The 20622-nt window shown below is 38.6% G+C and overlaps 2 protein-coding genes across 10 annotated transcripts in view; one reads left to right on the top strand and one right to left on the bottom strand.

Moving 5' to 3' along the window:
* NT5DC1 (5'-nucleotidase domain containing 1) overlaps nucleotides 1-20622 on the bottom strand; it is a 231464-nt gene that overhangs the window by 132665 nt on the left and 78177 nt on the right. The gene's annotated exons all lie outside the window — the stretch shown is intronic.
* COL10A1 (collagen type X alpha 1 chain) overlaps nucleotides 4151-20622 on the top strand; it is a 72122-nt gene continuing 55650 nt past the window's right edge. The window contains exon 1 of one of the 2 annotated variants that reach the window (XM_007057425.4): nucleotides 4151-4519. The gene's annotated coding sequence lies outside the window, so the exon portion shown is untranslated. The remainder of the gene's footprint in view (nucleotides 4520-20622) is intronic. The other variant, XM_037894668.2, reaches the window with a different exon arrangement.

Raw genomic sequence — 20622 nt, 5'->3', positions numbered from 1 at the left:
TCTGACCCAGTATGGCCATTCTTATGTTCTTATGACTTCCACTATTGTCACTCTTCTGTCCACTCAAACAATCCACTTTGGACTCTTAGATGTTAAAAAATCTTACAACTGTTTCACTGGGAAGCTCTAGCACTGGTATGCTTTGGAGAGAGACTTGAAATCTGGCAGAGGCATTACCCTGGTGTTAAGAATTGCCCTTTCTGACATTCCAGTGAAAATCTGTCCTAATTTTCAGTTTGCACAGGTGCAGTAGAGGCTTCTTAGGGTTCAGTAGCTAAATTCTCCAAAGATTCCATCTGTAATGAGCGTAGTCCATCCTCACAAAGCTCCTATGTATCAACCAGACTAGACATTTGAAATCACCACAGAGCAACCCAGCTAACTCCATCCCAAGGCTCCAGGGCTGAGCAAAACTTTCATAAGTGATCCATCCCATCCCCTGTCGCCCATTCCCAGCTAATAGCCATTGATGGAACTATCCTCCATGAATTTATCTAGTTCTTTTTTGAGCCCTGTTATAGACTTGGCCTTCACAACATCTTCTGGCAAAGAGTTACACAGGTTGACTGTGTGTTGTAAGAAGAAATACTTCCTTTTGTTTGTTTTATACCTGCTGCCTAGTAATTTCATTTTGTGATGCCTAGTTCTTGTGTTATGAGGAGTAAATAACACTTACTTATTTACTTTCACTCCACCAGTCATGATTTTATAGACCTCTATCATATCCCCCTTAGTCGTCTCTTTTCCAAGCTGAAAAGTCCCTGCAATTCCTCCTCCCTGCGGCTTAAGTGGCATGAGGCACCAGAATTGAAAGACAGATTATCTTTCAAATGCTCTCAATGCTCTAATTGCTGGCACCCAATCAACCTGGAGGAGAAGAAAATAACCTGGAATGCAGTGGACAGAGAAGACACATGGAAGTCAGGGAGGCATGAGAGCGGACAGAAGCCAGGGGAGGGTGGCGGAGGAGGAGGAGGACAAGAGCCAGGTGATGGGAGGGAGTGGACAGAGGCATGCTGGAGGGAGCAGACTAGAAGGAGCCAGGCTTGGGAATGGGAGCAGAGGGGTCTGTAACCACCAGACCTGGGAACTGAAATCAGGATTCCTGAGTCTCAACATTCCTTTGCTGTCAGGAAGTACCTATGGATACCACTGGCAAATAGCACATTCATCTCCATTTATGGCTGGTCCACATATAAAATGATAATCAATTGCTCCATTAGTTCCAGTGGCAGAGATCTGTGCTATGGATGTAAAAGTTCTAGTCCTGCTGATGACACAATGTGGGAGTCAATGTGTTCCTACATGATGGAAATTTTATTTTTTCAGTTTGCCTTTTAAAAAGTTTAGTAAATAAATTAAATAAGAAAAAAGAAGAAACCTACATTAAAAGAACATTAAGGTTACAAAGTCAAGCACTGAAAAGATAGGAAATGTCAGTATTAAGGTTTCCTGTGCAACCTTAATTAGCCCTCTTGTGCATCTGCATTATGATACAGATTTTAATTACCAAATCACACACTATTTTTTCCAAAAGACCCCTGCCTCATTCAGTGCATACAACAGACAGTGCTCACCAAATAGGCAGCTATTCAACATTTCATTTTATCCTCATCATTCAGTATGTTGACCGATGCCTTATTTCTGCATACCCGGCACACATTGCTCTGAATACAGAATTATCAATTTACTCATTAGCTTTTCTGTGACACTAATTACTGTAATATATGTGTGTGCCTGGCAAACATTAAATGAATTTATCTGCACCCTAATCCTGTGAGATGAGGTGGTATTATCATCCCCATTTTATAAGGTCAAAAACTGAGGCACAGAGACACTAGGGTCAGAAGTGTCCACTCATTTTGGCACGTTTCAGAGTAGCAGCCGTGTTAGTCTGTGTCCGCAAAAAGAAAAGGAGGACTTGTGGCACCTTAGAGACCAACAAATTTATTTGAGCATAAACTTTCGTGAGCTACAGCTCACTTCATCGGATGCATCCAATGAAGTGAGCTGTAGCTCACGAAAGCTTATGCTCAAATAAATTGGTTAGTCTCTAAGGTGCCACAAGTACTCCTTTTCTTTTCACTCATTTTGGGTGACCGTTTGAAGGCCCAGGACCTTATTTTTCAGAATACTTAGCATTTTATGGCACTTTCTATGCTCAGGGCAGAGTTCTCACTTACTTCAATTGCACCTGGGAGTGCTCAGTACTTCTGCAACTCAGGACCTAACATGTGTCAATATGAAACACTTAGAAAATGAGGAGCGTACAATTAACTGCTACCTGCAAAACGTTTGATTTAAAGGATTTGGAGCCTCATCCTGCACCATCGATGTTACTGGGAGTTTTGCCACTGAACTCAAGTGGATCAGGAGCAAAGTCTTGTTCTGCATAGGTATTCTGTGGCAGAAGCAGGGACAGAATCCTTCATCTGCCTTATCCAGGAGACAATTCCTTCTCTTCCTCCAAACCCCCCCTTCCCCTTCCCCTCCCCCCCCCCCCGCAACGTTTACTACAAACCTTCCAACTTCTTCAACAAATGAGGCAAAGGTGCTGTAGATACCAGCCTCACTAACCAACCCTGATTCATTCCCTGAGCACCATGTGGATAAAAATAGTAGGTGATCATGTGATTAAAGGTTTTGCCACAATATAATGCAAAAGAGAACCGGAGTTTGTATAGCAAAACTTCCACAGACTTCAGTGGGGCCAGGATTGCACCCATTATCTTCAAAACAGTCTTGTTACAAATTGACAATCCCACTTAGATTCATCTATAGTATTGAATTGGAATAATTTTGCAAGGAAACTCAAATGAAGGTGAGTAGAAAGGCAGGGTTCCAAGCCATGTCTAGATTGCATTAAGTACAGAGCTCAAGTTCTAGGCAGAATTAGGGCTAGAGTTTGGGTTCAAAGTAGATGGCATCACACTGACGGGGCAATCAGGCAGATCAATAGCTCTTAAAGAATTTCTTCCATCTGAGGATAAAAAAATTTCTGACAAAATTTTGGCTAAATGTGAACCAGAAATGGAAAGCGAACCCCTTCCTATTTTGAATCCAACATAAAACTAAAACCATATGGACAGGTTTGAATTTGGGGATCTGAATCCAAACCTATCTGAAATTCCCAAGTATTCTGATCTGAAGTTCCAGTTTTGGCCCATCTCTTAGAATGTACTGTAGGAAATATTCTCCACTGGCAAAAGAATGGTATCTTTCATCTGCAATTTCTATGATTCATTTGTAATACTACATAAAAGCAACCACGATGGTGTTTGGTTCATTTTTGTATCAGCACTCACTTAAAGATGCAGTATTTCTTGAGGCCCACTTCATCACATTATAAAAATGTGAAAATTAAATAGTAACTTTAAGGAGAGACTTCTAAACCACCTCAGTGATCCACAGTTAACACACAACACTGCACTGCCATTCACAAGATTTAAGTTTGATTTTCTGGTCCTATTCTTTCTCCCAGGGTCAGAGCCTGAAAATACTCCAGAGGCAAAGCTCTCTTTCTCTGACGATAAAGAAGTGTCTTGTGTTATATGACTATGCATTCCTCCGGCTAATTAAGGAGCAAAAGTGATGGACTTACAATGGAACCCAGTCTAATATTCTTTGATCATAAAACTAACAGCTGTGACCTGGGCTTCGGAGGAGTGTATGACAAATGGAGATACTCAGGGTTCCAAAATGGACAGCACAAATGGGGAAGAGTGAGGAAAGAGGGGCTGGAGAGAAGATTATTCCATGGGTCCCAGCCTAAAACCTATAGTCAATTGTCTTAAACCCCTATTCATCAGTCCTTACTCAGGCAAAGCTCCTGTATGTCCTAAATCTGGCTGCTATTGTACATATAGCACTCATAGTAGCACAAAGATAGAAAACAGATGTAGAATCAGTATTAAGACCTCCCAGGAATTATCCAAACAATTCTGAAATCTGAACTTTGATACTGTAACATGAACAGAGCAATAAACATGAGAAGACACCATAATGACAGAGTGGTTTTTTTTCCCTTAAAGTATACAAATAATTTTGATTAATTAGAAACACTAGAGATTTTGCTTTTCAAGTCATACTAATCTCACCCCAATACAGAGATGTATGCCAAAATAAATGTCATACCCATCTTTAAATTAACACATGTGATCAGATGAATTAGAATCCTCAATCCCCTTCCACCTCTCATACAGAGGCATTTAACTGCTGGGAAACAGAAAATTATTCTCTGCTGGAACTGACTCAGAAGGCAGATCCATCATTCAGTAGCCAGCATATGATTCAGCTTAGCTTTGGATAAAAAGTTAAAAAGTCCAAAAGCTACCAAAAAAGGGCTCTTGAATTAGCAAGCTGCTTCACTTTAACCCTCCTGAAATGCCTGCTGAAAGATTCTGTGAATCATGACTGCTGCAAGAGGAGCACCCTTGCATCGAGAAAGTGGCAACTTTCAGTGATATCCAGCAAGCAGGCATTCCCCTCTATCTAAAGACATCTTTCACTCAGCTAAAAGGTAGGATGAGAATGTAGTAATGTAGTCAGACATCCAGAAAGATTTTTTTTTTTGGGGGGGGGGGGGGGTTACTAAAAAACATGGCAGTTACCAAAAAAAAAAAAAAGGCAGTTGTGTTGTTTTCAGATGAAATGAATGTAAAACAGCATAATACATTTTAAAAGAAAAAATATTTGATCTTAAGTTTATTATATAAAACAAGATGTCTCTTAAAATAGGCTGATTTATGCTCACATTTTATTATCTTTACTAGCAAGCGCTGAATAAGAAGCAATAAACGTTACTGCAAGTAGGAAAAAGACATTCCATTCTTTTCAAGTCTTGAAATAGGATACAAAATGTAAAAATACTAGCAAATATTCCACTTATCTGAAATTCAGTGTCTGAATAGCAAAATGATTTACTGAGCCTTCATACGCCTTTAATATTTCTTCATGTGATGTACACACACAGAATGAAAAACCCCTGCTGTGTAATCCCCTCGTGTTTCCAAAGGGATACATTTCAAATTGATAAAGGGTTATAATCTAGTTGTCAGACCATTTGAAAACAGTGCTACTTTCCTTTCAGTTTAATCACATGCTAGATTTTTAATAGCCTAATTATTTGCTGAGTTATTAACATGGGGTAATTCCTGTGAATTCAAAAGACTTAGGTTCAAAATATTCCAGAGACCCTCAGTGATGCTTGTTACATAAAGTGTCTTTGTACAACACTGTTAACAAAAAAGAGGGATGAACCTGCAACACTGAAAGATTTAATTGAAAACATATTATTCAATTTCCTTTATGTGTCAATGCGTTTGCAAGTCATTTAATTTAAATGCTTCAACAATGCTAATACTCCAAAAGGGGTAAAACTGAATAGATAAAAGTCTTTAGAAAAAAACTGCACCAGTTATGGCACAAAGTTAAGGATGCACCAACCATGAATCACAAACTCCCTTTATAAGGGGTTTATTATTTTACCTTAAAAAATGGTTTGAACTGACAATTGGTATTTAAGCTTCTTCCCCCCCCACCTTCAATTTTTCTTCTACACGAGTTTGGCTGGTTTTTTATTACAGAAGGACGAAAGGGGGAGGGAGGAACTTTCTGTGGCTTCAGATGCTTTTGTCATCACGCCCTACTGAAAAACAGCAACTTTTTAAAAAAACTTAATTTTACATACCACTTAATCCTTAGTTTGGAGTGGAAACTTTTCAGCAAATGATTTAGGGACACTCTACTTAAAAATCTGTTGTGTTTTAAGATTTGAAAATTGGCTAATGAAAAGAAAAAATACATTTTCAATGCAAATTCCAGAGCACCCTCACAAGAACACTGTTACACCTTTACAATACGGATTGAAATTATAAAGTGTAACATTTCTGAGGGAATCATCACAACTCACCCAAAAATCATTTTAACAGTGTCTCCATAATATGTACTACCTCAGGAAGGCTTAAACTTTGTACTACAAGTTTGCACATTTGCACATTGCTGGCAGTTTGCACATTTGCAGTGGGAAGGCCAGATTTAATTTACACTAAGTCAAGCAAACTGTAGCCGTCCTTATTCTTAATAGAGTGATGCAAGTAACGGAATCCTACAGGTCAGAACACGCGATTCCCTTCTCTCTGATCAGGTGGAGGAGCATTGCACTCTGGGAACTGTTGTCCAAGGGCCTCATCTTTATATTAAAAAGTGAGAGAGTGGTCATTAGCTGTATTGAAGGCCACATTTTGGTGAACAGTCTGTACCTTCTCCACCTCTGAGACAAAACATTTTATTGTGACAGCTTTGAAGAACTTATTAGAATGTTTGATATCAACAATCACACTTCATCCTCCTACAGACTGAATGGCTCATATAAATGGCTTCTTTATACTGTTATGTCTATATATTGCATTTAAAAAAATATATTGTTTTGAGGCACCTCTTTTTCAATCCTTGCTACAGGGATTTCAAGATGGGTCAGAGTTTAATACACTGACTCTGAAGTGCTGGGACATGGACTGAAATTGAGATGCCTGGAAAAAGCCCAGAAAGCAGAGTAATTAAGTAGAGTTTGGAGAGCAATTATACACCTTGAAAAATAAAATAAAATAACTATGAGAGTTACAGCTCTCAACTGTACTCCATTGCATTTCAGTATAATGCAGCAGGGATCTCTGAATGTGAACACGATGCCATATTAATGGGGGGAAAGACAGACAGAGGAAGGAACAAGAGCCATAACTTGGGGTTTCCTTTAGCTGGAAACATTAAGGTCCTGATTTGTTTGACATTTGTTTTTTAAATGTACTTGATTCAAATCACTTATCACACTCACTAACTCAGTAAAAGTGAGCGATATGATGACGTAGAATGTAAATAAATTGAAACACTCAAAAATTAAGCTGGCCTAGGGACTCAGAGGCAATAAATTGTGCTACCACAAGGGAGATCCAAGGGCCCAGTTCAGCCACATACTTAAGCACACACTAACAAAAAATCTCAGTAGTCTCAATGATTTCAATAGGACAATTTATATGCATAAAGTTAGGCACAGTTTAAGTACCTCATTGAACTGGAGCTCCAGTTGGGATCCTGGATTTTGTCTCTTATTTAAAACAAGTAATCCCGTAATGATCCAAAATAATACATTTCATGCTTAGTGTTATTACACTGATTGGACCATTGCAATAGTATTTCTTTTTATAAGGTCTGACCCTTGTCCTAGGAGAGGGACCACATCAGATGACCCATCCTAGCTAATCCCTTAAGATTAACAGGATCTGGAGGAAGCATCATCTGTTCTTCCTTTGTCACAAAGAGGCATCAAAGACTCATAGAGAAGAGAATCTATGAGACAGAGAATTCCAGAAATACTCAGCCCACCATACTAATAAGCATAATATAAGTCTCTAAATAGATAGATGGAGACCTGCACCAAGAATAGTGACCTTAAAAACAGACACCAAAAATTCACTCCTGCAATTCATGAATTCATAATCAAGTAAAAAGGAAAACCTATAAGAAAATGTAAAGACAGCAACACTCTTTAGTAAGAGTGGCAACACTACAGTCCCAATTCAGCAAAGCACTTAAATATGTTAGGTTCATCCCTTCCACCTCATGCTTAAATCCCCCGACTTCCTATGCCATTAAATAAAATAAGATTTTTTTATCCTAGCATACAAAAAGGCCAACCTGTATTTTTTAAAAAAACCTCTTTGTAATAAGGAAAGTAGCATACTTTAATCTTTAGCAGACAGTTTTTACTTGTGCAGGAATATTGAAAATAAACATGGAGTCCCATCCAGATTGTCATGAAGGCCAGAATTGCCCTTTTCATTTTAAACAGGATGGGCCAGCAATTTCTCTTTGATGTGGCATGCAGCCTTGCTAAATTCTAAATCCCAAGACTTTGTGGTTGGTGAAGTTGTTTAGCATGGCTTGTCTTGCAAAGTTCATGGTTCTGCTTTTGCTGTCAGCTTTGTCAGATTTTAAAAACAGTCCACAAAAAGAAAATAGTGTCGATAGGGAGATGAGAGGGGAGAAGACACACCACCATGGAAACTATGTATATTTGTTTCTTACAACATAGTTGCCACTCATATAGCTTAATTTTCTGCAAAACCATTTCACTGAACATAGAAGCCCTAAAATTCAGTTTATCCTGTATCTGTAACCTAATACACTGTAACCTAATATTGGCCCTCATACCAAAATAAAGATAAATATGCAATTTTATGTCCAGGCCACTACGTCTTCTTTGATGTACGCTGTCACCTGCACATATTTAAAGTTATATGACAATTTTCATTCAAGGTCACATGAGACACACACTATACCTTGTTTCAGAGTAGCAGCCGTGTTAGTCTGTATTCGCAAAAAGAAAAGGAATACTTGTGGCACCTTAGAGACTAACAAATTTATTTGAGCATAAGCTTTCGTGAGCTACAGCTCACTTCATCGGATGCATTCGGTGGAAAAAACAGTGGGGAGATTTATATACACAGAGAACATGAAACAATGTGTGTTACCATACACACTATAAAGAGAGTGATCGCTTAAAGTGAGCTATTATCAGCAGGAGAACGGGGGGTGGGGGGAAGCTTTTTTGGATATTTATAAAAATATATTAAGAGATATTACATATAGACCCATGTCCAAGAATCATTTGTAAATTGTGAACATAATATATCAAATTGTTGTTCAACTTTGAGGAAGCTGCAACCCGTTTCTACTGGGGAACTCAGATATGGTAGAGATTCAGTTCATTGATCTTTTAATACCCTAATTAGCTCTCAACCTCTCTTAGAGCTCTGAGTCATTTCAAAACCTCCAGTCATTTGATTTCCTAGTTTTGACCCTTTTCCATTGGCCTCTGACAGTGGTCCCATATTGATTTTCTGCTTGTGTACTCTTTTGGTGATGAACTGTTTGATTCTATCATATTTAGGATCCCAAATGTTGAATTCCCATTGTGGAAAGGGAAAGAATCTAGATTTAAAGTAAAGTCATTACTTTACATAAATATCCTTCAAACTTTTCCTCTAAGTCTATTAACATTTAATTATTTCTCTTACTTCAATTGCTGGGTTCAAATCTGATTAAGCATGTAATATTTTGTTAATTATTGCTGTTCTTTGGTACACAGATTTAGGCTGACTTGTTGAGCTTTCCCTTTTGTAATTTTGTGTATTGTTCTACCAAGAGTCATGGTTATTATTTTGTAAGAGCTTGTAGACACTGAAGGTATGTCTACACTGCAATGAGAGCTCGAGCTTAGACTCGGGCTCAAGTCCAAATCCCGCTTCCATCTACATGCAATTCTGTCTAACTTGGGCCCAAGCCTGGGCCACAGGACCCAGCAGGGATAGAACATTCAAGCCCAACACTCAAGGGCGGGCTCAGACCCAAACCATCATTTTGTAATTCGCACACAGCTCAGTCCCAGACTGAGTCCCACAGACTCAGGTCCTGAGGTCCGACAACCCTATCCCACAATCCCAAGGGACAATGTCCTTTGACCCTTCTATCCTAAGATTGGTCAATCAACTTCCAGGAAACGGAAGCAACCTCCTCGTTCAAATACATTCTGGGTCCCTATTCAGAGGAGCTTTTTGATGCCATCCCAAGAGAGCTGCCTGCCATGGAACCAGCATTTAACCCTTCCATTTTGTTCTTACCACTGAGCTGCAGGCAGAGTGAATGTTCTCCTGCATTTGTAAGGCCACGGACATGAAGAAATCCTTTTACCAAGCATGCTGCTAGCTGGTCACAGGAGCAGACAGATTTTGGTTAACCTCTGGCACAAGGCAAGCAAACGACTTGACTTTAGCAGTAGTTCCAGGAATGGCCATGTGCACCAGCTGGCAGCATTGGGGATTCACTGGGGATTCACAGCATTGGGGATTCAGCATTGGGGATTTCCAGATGGTTATAGCAACCTGCTTCTGGACCAGTATGGATGCCTTCATGAATGTTAAGAATGCTGGAGAACAAGCTGTTCAGAAAGCTCCAGAAATGAAGCTTTCTTCATGTGGAAGTTCTGGACCCACTGCTGGTCATCTCAGATCTGCATGATGATGTGGTCCCACCAGTCTGTGCTTGTGGCTTCAGAAGAGCCGACGGATATAGGGGGCACCAGCAGCTATCCAGAGAGTCACGAGCCGCATCAGCCAGTTCAGTTCTTCCATGTCTGTATCATCCTCACCCTTCTCCATCAGGCACCTTTGATACATCAGAAACTGCCACCACAATGTCTACCAGCATCTCATTGATGCTCTGCCCGTTTGCTTAAACAGGACTGAAAATGCAAGCAAGAGATACTCTTCAAATGGTGACTCCTCCATGTTCGTGGCTCCAGTTGCTAGAAGAGCACAGATTCATGAGACTGCTTGACAAGATCTGTTGGTAACTTGGCAGGCTGCCACAACTTTCTGTAATGTGCGAGGTGAACAGTCAAATTTTCCCATACTGTACCAGGAACCAAGGCCTAGAGCAGCCAGAGCTGAGTAGGGTGCTAAGAAACTTGGGATATGGTGGTTTGACTCAGGTCAGGGTACTGCAGTGTGGATGCTGGAACCCTGGATTTGGGGCCCAAGTCCAGAAATTCTAAACCTAGGGTCAATACGCAGTGTAGATGCACAAGATCTGGGCTTACAAACCCAGAGTCCGTGGACTCGAATCCCACTAACCCTGGGCAGTGTACATTGCAGTGTAGACATACCTTAATGCTAGATTTACTCCATCAGTTTTGTAACAATTTACAAATATATCAGAATGACATTTCTAGTTGTCTCCCCAATGGAGATTTTTAGGTCTTTTCTAATTCATTTTTTATAAATCAACTATGAACAGTGAAAAACTGTTCATGATAGCAAATAATTTCTTCAAATTTTTGATTATATTCTGGAGTGCTTTTCTTAATCCATATATATTAAGTATTAATGATCATAGTTTTGATTTGTTTTCCCTCCACATCTAATATGCTACAAACTCTCTCGTGCCCCCCCCCAGCTCACAAATTCAAATATTTTCCTTCTCCGCCATTATGTTTGTACTTGAATAAATCATGTATTAGTCCCACTTCTTGTATTAATTCATTAAACTTTTTTTTAAGTATTATGAATCAGTAGCCACACATACTACTCTTCCTAGAAAACAGAATGCATCCACCAATTTGATTATTTTGTTAATTATTGCCTTTGAGTGACGTAACATAAAAGCTCTTATTTGTATTATTGTGATCATTTGAATTATATTTTACCAATCAATATACACTTCCAAGTGGAAGTATGAACTCATCTTCTGGAACAATATATATTTAAAAATTATTATATTCTGTATGTCTATTCAAACAGCGTCATATTCCTAAGTTCATGGCAACTATTCATCACTAGTGTAATAACTAATCTGTGTAATATTCCATGGCATTTTTAACCATTTGTTTTAACACCTCTTCTTTTGCCTGTTGTTTTACAAAATAATTAGGCCCCAATTTAGCAAAAAGTTTACACCTGTACTTAACTTGATACATTTTCAAGACTGCACTTAAGCGTGGGCTTTAAATTAACCACACTGGGATGCTTTCATGAAATAATATCCTCAAACATTTTTTGAAGAGCTGGTCAATTCTCCCCCGCCACCTTGTATATCCCTCACCCACCCACATTCCGATAGGAAATGTCTATTTTTCAGCAGAAATTCAAATACTGAAAATTTTCAACCAAAATCAGAAATATTTTGGCTCAAAACTATATTTCAATTTGGAAATGCTGGTATGGTGCTTGCTGGGAGTTGGACTTCCGGAGCTTCATACTCCCATTCTTTCCATAGGCTGGGATCCTTGGTTGCAATATGTCTCCATGATGCACCACAGTGTCCCCATCATTGGAGTTCCTGGCAATGGTGCATCATGGGAAATCTAGTCCAGGCAGGAAGCCTGGCCCAGAGAAGAGAATGGAAACTTCAGGCTACTGAACTATAACTCCCATGAGGTTACCACTGCAGTTTTCCAGAACAAAATATTTTGGGTTTTAACCAAAATATTTCTATTCTTGAATGTTCTGTTGTCAAAGAAAAACTGAAATTTTCCATGGAAACCAGACACTTTTCAGGGTCCCCCTCCAAAAAAACCCTAATTTTGTACCTATTTTTCATTTGTTTGCTTTTATAGGTCATTACATAGAATCTATGGTTGTGTCATCTTTTCTGTATTTCTATATATCTATATTTGTAAACTTTCACAAAAATTCTTTGCTATTGAAACCTAGGAATCCAAACATAACTTCAGCTTCTTTCATAATTCACATATATAACAATGGTAGAGCTAAATTTGTACCACTTTAGTGTACCTCTCTATTGATTGTTTTTTAAACCAGGAGTTATGTTACGGACACCGCTTCCATTTTCCAAAGGAATAAAGAGATGTTTTGGAAAATAGAGGTTATTTTATGAATTTTAATGAAAAGAAAACATTTTAGTTCTATGGTGACACCTTCCACATTTTTACTATTCAACATACAGTTCAATTTCATATGAAAGGCAAATATAAGGAAATACAGTCTCCAAAACTAAATGTGCTTGTTAATCTTACGTTAAATAAATGTTTACGTTTCTAACTGCGATATTAAGCATTGACTCCATAAAAGCTAGAATTCATAACCAATTAGTAAAATTAGTAAAACTTCCAAGTCCCTAGGACAAAAACCCAACCACATAATTGTCTTAAATACATATGAACTATCATTGTCAGCCATTGTACGTTAGTCAAATGGAAAAAGTTGTATTAGCTCCAAAATGCCAAAAATATTCAGTGAGTGAGGTAATATCTTTTACTGGACCAACTTCTGTTGGTTAGAGCTCTCAACCTTTGCAGACTACTGTACCCCTTTCAGGAGTCTGACTTGTTTTGTGTACCCCCACGTTTCACCTCACTTAAAAGCTACTTGCTTACAAAATCTGACATAAAAAGACAAAAGTGTCATAGTGCACTATTACTGAAAAATTGCTTCCTATCTTATTTTTACCATATAAATATAAAATTAATCAACTGGAATATAAATATTGTACTTACATTTCAGTGTATAGTATATAGAGCAGTACAAACAAGTCACTGTCTGTATGAAATTTTAGTTTGTACTGACTTAGCTAGTGCTTTTTATGTAGCCTGTTGTAAAACTAGGCAAATATCTAGATGATATCTACTCCCCTGGAAAACCTCTGCCTATCCCAAAGGTTAGGTGTACCCCTGGTTGAGAACCGCTGTGTTAGAGAGACAAGCTTTCAAGCTACAGGGAGCTCTTCCTCAGGTCTGGTAAAGGTACTCAGAATGTCACAGCTAAATAAAAGGCCCATTCGGGTGGTCCATTAATACCCTTGTAGTCCTAGGTCAAAAAGGGGGGTTAGTGCGTTACAGATTGTTGTAAGTATGATAAACAACAAAAACACCCTATGACCTGTGGATGAATATTTTTCACAAAGCAATCACTCTAAATCTGACCCATCCTGAAAGGAAACCTGCACAACACTTTCAAAAGAGGAGCCTTGGAACTAAAATACTTAACTTTGCTAGACACTAAAAATCATGCTCTTAATGAAGACACTGGATTTATGGCTTATTACAACAATCTATAACCACTAACCCCCCTTTTTGTCCTAAGACTATAGGGGTCTAACGGGCCCCTTCACCTTGAATGGTCCCTTAGAATATGTGCTAACTACTTATGCTAAACTATCTGTTTGACCTTGTATTTAGCTGTGATACTTTGAGTACCTTTCCCAGACCTGAGGAAGAGCTCCGTGTAGCTAGAACACTTGTCTCTCTCACCAACAGAAGTTGGTCCAATAAAAGATATTACCTCCCCCACTTTGTCTCTCTCATATCCTGGGACCAACACAGCTACAACACTGCACACAAAAATATTCAATGATGATTTTTATATGTTTTGCATCATAGATGATGGAGATGATGTTCAAGCGTTTCCAGAGGGGACAAAAGATTCAACAACAGTTTCCAACAATCACTTCAATATCAGTATCGCTATGACATCCTATGCTCTGCAAGTTAAGATCACTGACATTTGGAAGTCCATTTATTTATATATATTTTTCATCATCTCAGATGCAGATTAGAAAATATCTCAAAAGAATTAGATATTTATGATGAGTACAACCAAATTATAATCACCAGAATAATAAATGAGAAATATAGACATGTAGCATGGATAGATTTCAGTTTTACCAATCTGGTAGAACAACCAAGAGTCATAACTATTTGTACATTTATATATATTCTGTATATTTATATAAAATTCTGTGAAATTGATCAGGTACAAAATGTGCTAAAAGTAGTAGATTCAACATTCTCATTGATCAGATTTTAAACAACCACTAATTAACAGAAATTATCAAAAAAGCAAAAGCAAAACTCAAGAAGAATTGAGTGGCTGTCACAAAGAAGCAAGTACAACTGCACTGGGAAAACTTACTCAACAGTTGTTGCAAAAGACTAATTCCAAAAAGACAAATGCCCCTCTCCCACAATCAACTTTGGGTGACTTCACGGAAAGGACACAGCACCCAGGTGGTGGGGAAAACTGACAGAGCGTGCACTTTCATATCTGCCCCGTTCCCATTGGCAGAAGGTGGAGGAATGGCTTAGTTTAATGGCTTTCACTCCTTTACCCCCTTACACCTTTGTCTATTTAAGCTTGCTTGGGCTTTTCAAAAAGCCTCTTGCTCTGGACAGCTACCTCTCCTCCCACCCTTAATATATTCATGACAATGTGGATGTGACTGATTACCCACTCAGGAAGGAATTTTTCCCATTGAACCAAAATTGCCAAGTCTGGTGGTTTTATTTTCCCAACTTCCTCACAGCATCATGGAAGCACCGTTAGATTATAGCATTAAGACTTAAAAAAGCATACTATTAGGAAAAGGAAAACCATTTTAGCTTGTTGCAACTTGCAGCCAGCATCCATTGCAGATAAAGATAAATGGGAACAGATCCCAGAGGTATATATGAGACCCGGGTTTGTATTAGTGGCCTTTTTGCCTATGGAAAAAGGGGAGACCTAAAGTATTCGTGGGCTTAGGTCCTCCCTTGAGAACTTCTCCCCTCCCTAAGTGTGGGAAGTGGATAGGATTCTGTAATAAGTTGAGTCCTATATGTTAGCCTAAGTTATTGGTTGTACAGTCGGAGTCCTGAACACTGAACTGGACACAATTAGAGGCCTGGAATGAGAGAGTGGGAGGCAGGGCACATAACGCCTTACCCAGCATTAAATAAAGTTGAGACTTGTGTCTGTCATTCCTTTACCTACGTATCCTGTTCAATGAAGAAAGAATCTGCTCAGGTCTCAGACTAGAAGTCTTAGTGCTTGGGCTCATCAGTGCTAAGTGATTTTGCAAGCACTGCTTCTGAGAACTACCTTCTTTGGACATCTAAAAGAATGGACACACCAAATCCTTTGAATACTGGTGCACTGTGTTTCCCAGTAAAGTAGTTGTGATTTAAAAAAAAAACCCACAGAAAAAGCTTGTGAATCTTGGGTCTTGGAAACATCTGCCTCAGGGGAAACAGGAAAAAAAAAAGAAAAAAAAAAGAGGAATTTGGCATACTACAGTATGTGCTGGCTAAGTGCTAACTCCAAAGTAGACTGTACCAGTCAAGCCAAAAGGAACTTGAAGTATTTCTATTTTAGCCTGTCCTAACAGATAGTTTATTGTTTTTATACAGTACAATATTCACTAGTTATAATCTTAATAACTGCATGTTACATATAAAACAAGCTTGGTACTTGACTGCCCTGGACATACCAATTTTATTCTTATTAATCTGCAATGCTCTGATCAATTTGAAACAGAAACACAAAACAAGAACAGCTCAGTAGGAAAGGCAGAGCAGTAATTTGCAAGACACTTAATTTTCCTAAGAGTAAAAAAAACGAGGAGTACTTGTGGCACCTTAGAAACTAACAAATTTATTTGGGCGTAAGCTTTCATGGGCTTAAAACCCACTTCATCGAAAGCTTATGCCCAAATAAATTTGTTAGTCTCTAAGGTGACACAAGTACTCATCGTTTTTTTTGCTGATACAGACTAACACAGCTACCACTCTGAAACCTGTTTCCTGAGAGTGTCTTCTCATACAGCAAAAGAACCTGTAATGAGTTCCCTTTTGAAAATCATTCTGTTTCTATTTTTTTCCCCTAAGAAACACATTTCAGCTGAAACAAATTCCATATGGTGACTCAATATTTTAGCTTGTTGCAATACTTAGCAAAACTGATAGTTAATAGTAGGGCTTCAGTTCCAAGTGGGTTTTTTTTAATGTTTGTTTTTTAAATAAATTCTTCCTCCATTATTGATGATTGCCAGAAGCTGGGAATGGGTGACAGGGGATGGATCACTTGATGATTACCTGTTCTGTTCATTCCCTCTGAAGCACCTGGCATTGGCCACTCTCAGAAGACAGGATACTGGGCTAGATGGACCATTGGTCTGACCCAGTATGGCAGTTCTTATGTATTCTTTATTTCATCTATCAAATCAAAGAATTCTCCATGAGAACTCCAGTAAGCAAGGAGTGCTAAAAGGGAACCTGTAAATCAATGCAATGTAATGCCACAGCACAAAGTTTGTACTCAATTTTCTAAAAAGTCACATGCTATTCATGGTTTTCCCTCACCCCATCCAGCCACCTAGGGCTAAACTTTATAATCAATGAAATTCATGGCCTCAATTTGTTTAGTTTGGGGCGGGGGGTGGGGGGGGGGGTGGAAATCTCACTCTAATTCATTAATAGCACTTAATAGGAGTCACTCATTGGCATCAGGGTTGCCACAAATTCTTTCTTGACTAGCAGCCAGCTTACAGTTAACCTGTTGCTCTGATAAACAGAATGATGTGGTCTCTGATCACAAAGCACAGGGTGGGTCTATAGCATACTTAATTTCTCTGCCTCCATTTCTCCCATCTATAAAACGGGATAATACTTCCTTGCCTCACAGTGGTGTCATGACTATTTGGTCCTGTTAATAGAGTACTGTTAGTGCTATGTGTTCGCATTAAAGCGAGAGATATTTGAATACAGGTATCACTGAATCCATGCTCTTATTAATAAACTTGTTTTACTTTTGCTATAAACCAATTCAGTGTTGTGTCTGAAGTGAGGAATATACTTACCCAGTTAAATTAATTAGCTGTGATGTATGGATTCTTTAAAGAGCAGTAAATTTAATATCTTCCATGAATACACAGCGGCAGGGTCTGTGCATTGCAGAGAAACTCCTCTGATGAGCTCGGGGACTGGAGTTCACTGAGTGGGCTGGGAGAGCCTCAAGGAGTTTGCTGGTGAGGAAAACAGACTGGAGTGGCAGGGAGCTGGCACAGAACTCGCGCTTGCTGAGGCAGAGAGGTAACACAATGACTCACAGCTCTGGGTATCCTCAGAAGTGTGTTGCAAGCTCATGAAGTTGCCATGAGAGAGAGGTTATTAACAGTGCTGTTAAATTAGTTGAGCTGGCTACTCAGGATCCACCAGTTAAATAACTGGAGAAAAATAATAACCTAACCTTCATCAGACTGCACTCTCACACCCTTTAGTGACCCCCAAGCTTACATGGAGATTAACCCATGAAACTATTTCAAGGGACATTTCATAATTGCTGACAACTCTGTACAAATTCCATCTGGGTTTTAGTTCTCCGGTGGCAGAGGAGGCTTGTGATGGTATATTTGGAGGGGGAAAGAGAAAGGAAGGAGAAGCAAAGAATCATCTCAATAAACATTCCCAAAATTTAAGCCTCATCCTGTGCGTAATGGGGGACGTGGGGAGGGGGTGAATTGTTTCACAGGTACAACTCAAAATGCTGAGGCTGGCTCTGAATGTCCACAGAACGTTGGAGTAAATACATAGTATTAATAGAAAGAGACAACACAAATGCCCCTGTAGCAGTGCTTTCCATTGCCATGGGTTCTTCCATTTCTAATCCAACTCTCTTAATCTCTAGGCCAGTAGGGACTAGTGTAACCGTGCAAATTTGGAGAGTAGTGAGGGTGGATACAAGAAACACTATTCATCAGCAACCTTGCAGACAACTAAGGAGCAACAACTTGGATTCGATGAGGTGATCCAGCCAATCCTCACTTGCAAGGATTGTGCTCCTAATAAAGAGCTTCAACATATATTGAATAAATACACATGGCGATACAAATTCAATGAAATTAAAGTGGGTGGAACTGGGGAGATCCTCAGTGCTTTGGACTGAACTCCACTCCTCTGTACCTCTTCCCCTCCATTTATACATTCCACCTGCCAGTGACTTCACAAACACCTTTGTGTGATCCCCATTTCTACCCCTCAAAATTTATTTTGTGCATTCCACTTTACTGCACAATATCCACAACAGCAATCTGCCAATGTCTACATCATCACTGCATTACCACTCTGCATCATCACTAGCCACTGCCTGTCCTATTGTTTTGAAGAACAGCACTTCACTGGACATGTTTAACATGCTAAAGATTAGTGACCTATTAAAATGCTTAGACTAGATTTATCTGGTGGAGGGTTCAGAGATGGATTACAATTTGTATGTGGCAGCTAATGTCACAACTAGACCATTCTCCAGACCTAAATTTTGGAATGAGGAGTGGTCAGAGCCACAACTAGACCATCCAGCAGTGAAGTGCCTTAGACCTTAATGTGGACATCATATAAAATCCAGCTATGAATTGCTAGAACCTATATATAAAGGATATATAAAGGATTATTAAAGAGGGGGAGAGAGAGACAGACACACACACACACACACACACACACACCATTTAATAGTCCTTAGCCTCATGTTTGGGGTGATTATAGACTTCAGTCCACTTCAGAAGATTGAAAAGAAAAAAAATTGGTTTCCGTTCAACAGAAAGGTGCCATTCTCAAACAGATTTTAAAGGTAATAGTTGCATTTGGATATAAATCCCAAGCCAAAAATCCCCAACCAAATATAAATATTAGCCAACATGCAAATAACAGGCCTGATGTTTAGTGACCATATTTAGTGTGCAAACAGTTCTATTCTGAGTACCAAAAATAGATTTTTCTCACCTTCCCATGTGAAGATCCTCTGAGCACCCAAAAGCATGACAGCTGGTCAGAGGTTTCAGCATTAAGTAGCACAGGAGCAAAATGTTGATATACATAATGTAATTTTTATATATAATTTTAACATATATAATACATATCTATGATACATATGTTAATACAGGTAAGTATGTAAGTATTATTACATGAACACACAAAAAATAAATGTAGACATTATCTGTCAGAACACAAGGGCAATATGGACTGTGAACTGTACTGCTGAAAGTTCCAATGTGAACACATTTTTTTAATCTCAAAAGAACTGAGAGATTTATGAAAAAGAACAGTAAAGAAAACCTAAATTAATTTCTTTCAAAGCTCAGAAATAAAAATATCAGCTCAGGTTAGGTTTGCGCCAGTTGTTTTGTGGGGGGGGGGGGTGTTTGTTTTAAACCAGTCTGTACATCTGCAATGTTCATACCACTATTACTACTTCTGCTTCACCAACTGAGAAATGAACTAAAAGTCAAGAGAAATGAATTTAAGAAGATGATAGATTAAAATTATTCTATTTGATGTTGAATGTTTTATATTTGTTAAATAAAGCAGGAATTCTAGGCACTGATCCTTGAAAACACCTATGCACATGCTTAACTTTACACTTCTGAATAGTCTCACTGAAGTCAGGCTACTGAGGTGCATAAAAAGTTAAGCTCATGCATAAGTGTTCCCAGGATTGAGGACTGAATGAATACATGATACAAACTGTCAACATCCCCCAGTGGTGAGGTCTTAATATCATCAAATAAGTATAAGATTCATGTATCTTCTCTGTATTATCATAGGAAACTATCAAAATGTCATACTTCTAATTTAAAAAGCATAAGCAGCACGCTATATTTGTAGTTTTGTTTCCTACTGTAAAGACACACTTAACAGTTTAATACGTATATTCAGCTAGCTTGGCACTGTCTATCTATCCTGTCTGTCTCTCCACTATCTACCATATCCTTTTAAAGCTCCTGCAACCAAAATAAGCATGTTATATTTCATAAGCAAAGGCCAGTTGGAAAGAAACATTTACTAGTTTTTCTAAATAAAAGTGACTATATTAGTGGTGGGAAAATATTTATAATTCTTCCTAGGTTGAAGGGCAGGTTTTGTTTGTTTTGTTTTTTAAATTGGCATCTGATTTGAGTAGGAAAAAAAGCAGGTAACATTCAATATAGGAATGACAGCAACTGCACAACGCCAAAGGCTTCTTGAGGTTTCATGATGATTTTTGAAGGTCAAAGGGCTTCACTAACAATAGACATGATTGACATTTTTCCATCAAAGGAAAACAATTAAAAAATAAAACATGGAGAAGAGGCCTTTTTTCCCAAAAAGAAATGTTTCACAAGTCTCATTTCACTGGAAGCTGTTCAGTTTTTCCAATGACAAGAAAAAACGTTTTGTTGTTGTTGTTTTTTTATTTTGAGGACAATATTAGCGTTCTCCTACCAGCTCTAATTAACAGAGGCATTTCTTTTTTTACCACTTGA

Source organism: Chelonia mydas, chromosome 3, assembly GCF_015237465.2.
Source record: "Chelonia mydas isolate rCheMyd1 chromosome 3, rCheMyd1.pri.v2, whole genome shotgun sequence".
NCBI classification, from domain to species: domain Eukaryota; kingdom Metazoa; phylum Chordata; order Testudines; family Cheloniidae; genus Chelonia; species Chelonia mydas.
The sequence above is the reverse complement of the archived record's forward strand: the minus strand, read 5'-3'. Positions and strand labels throughout refer to the sequence as shown.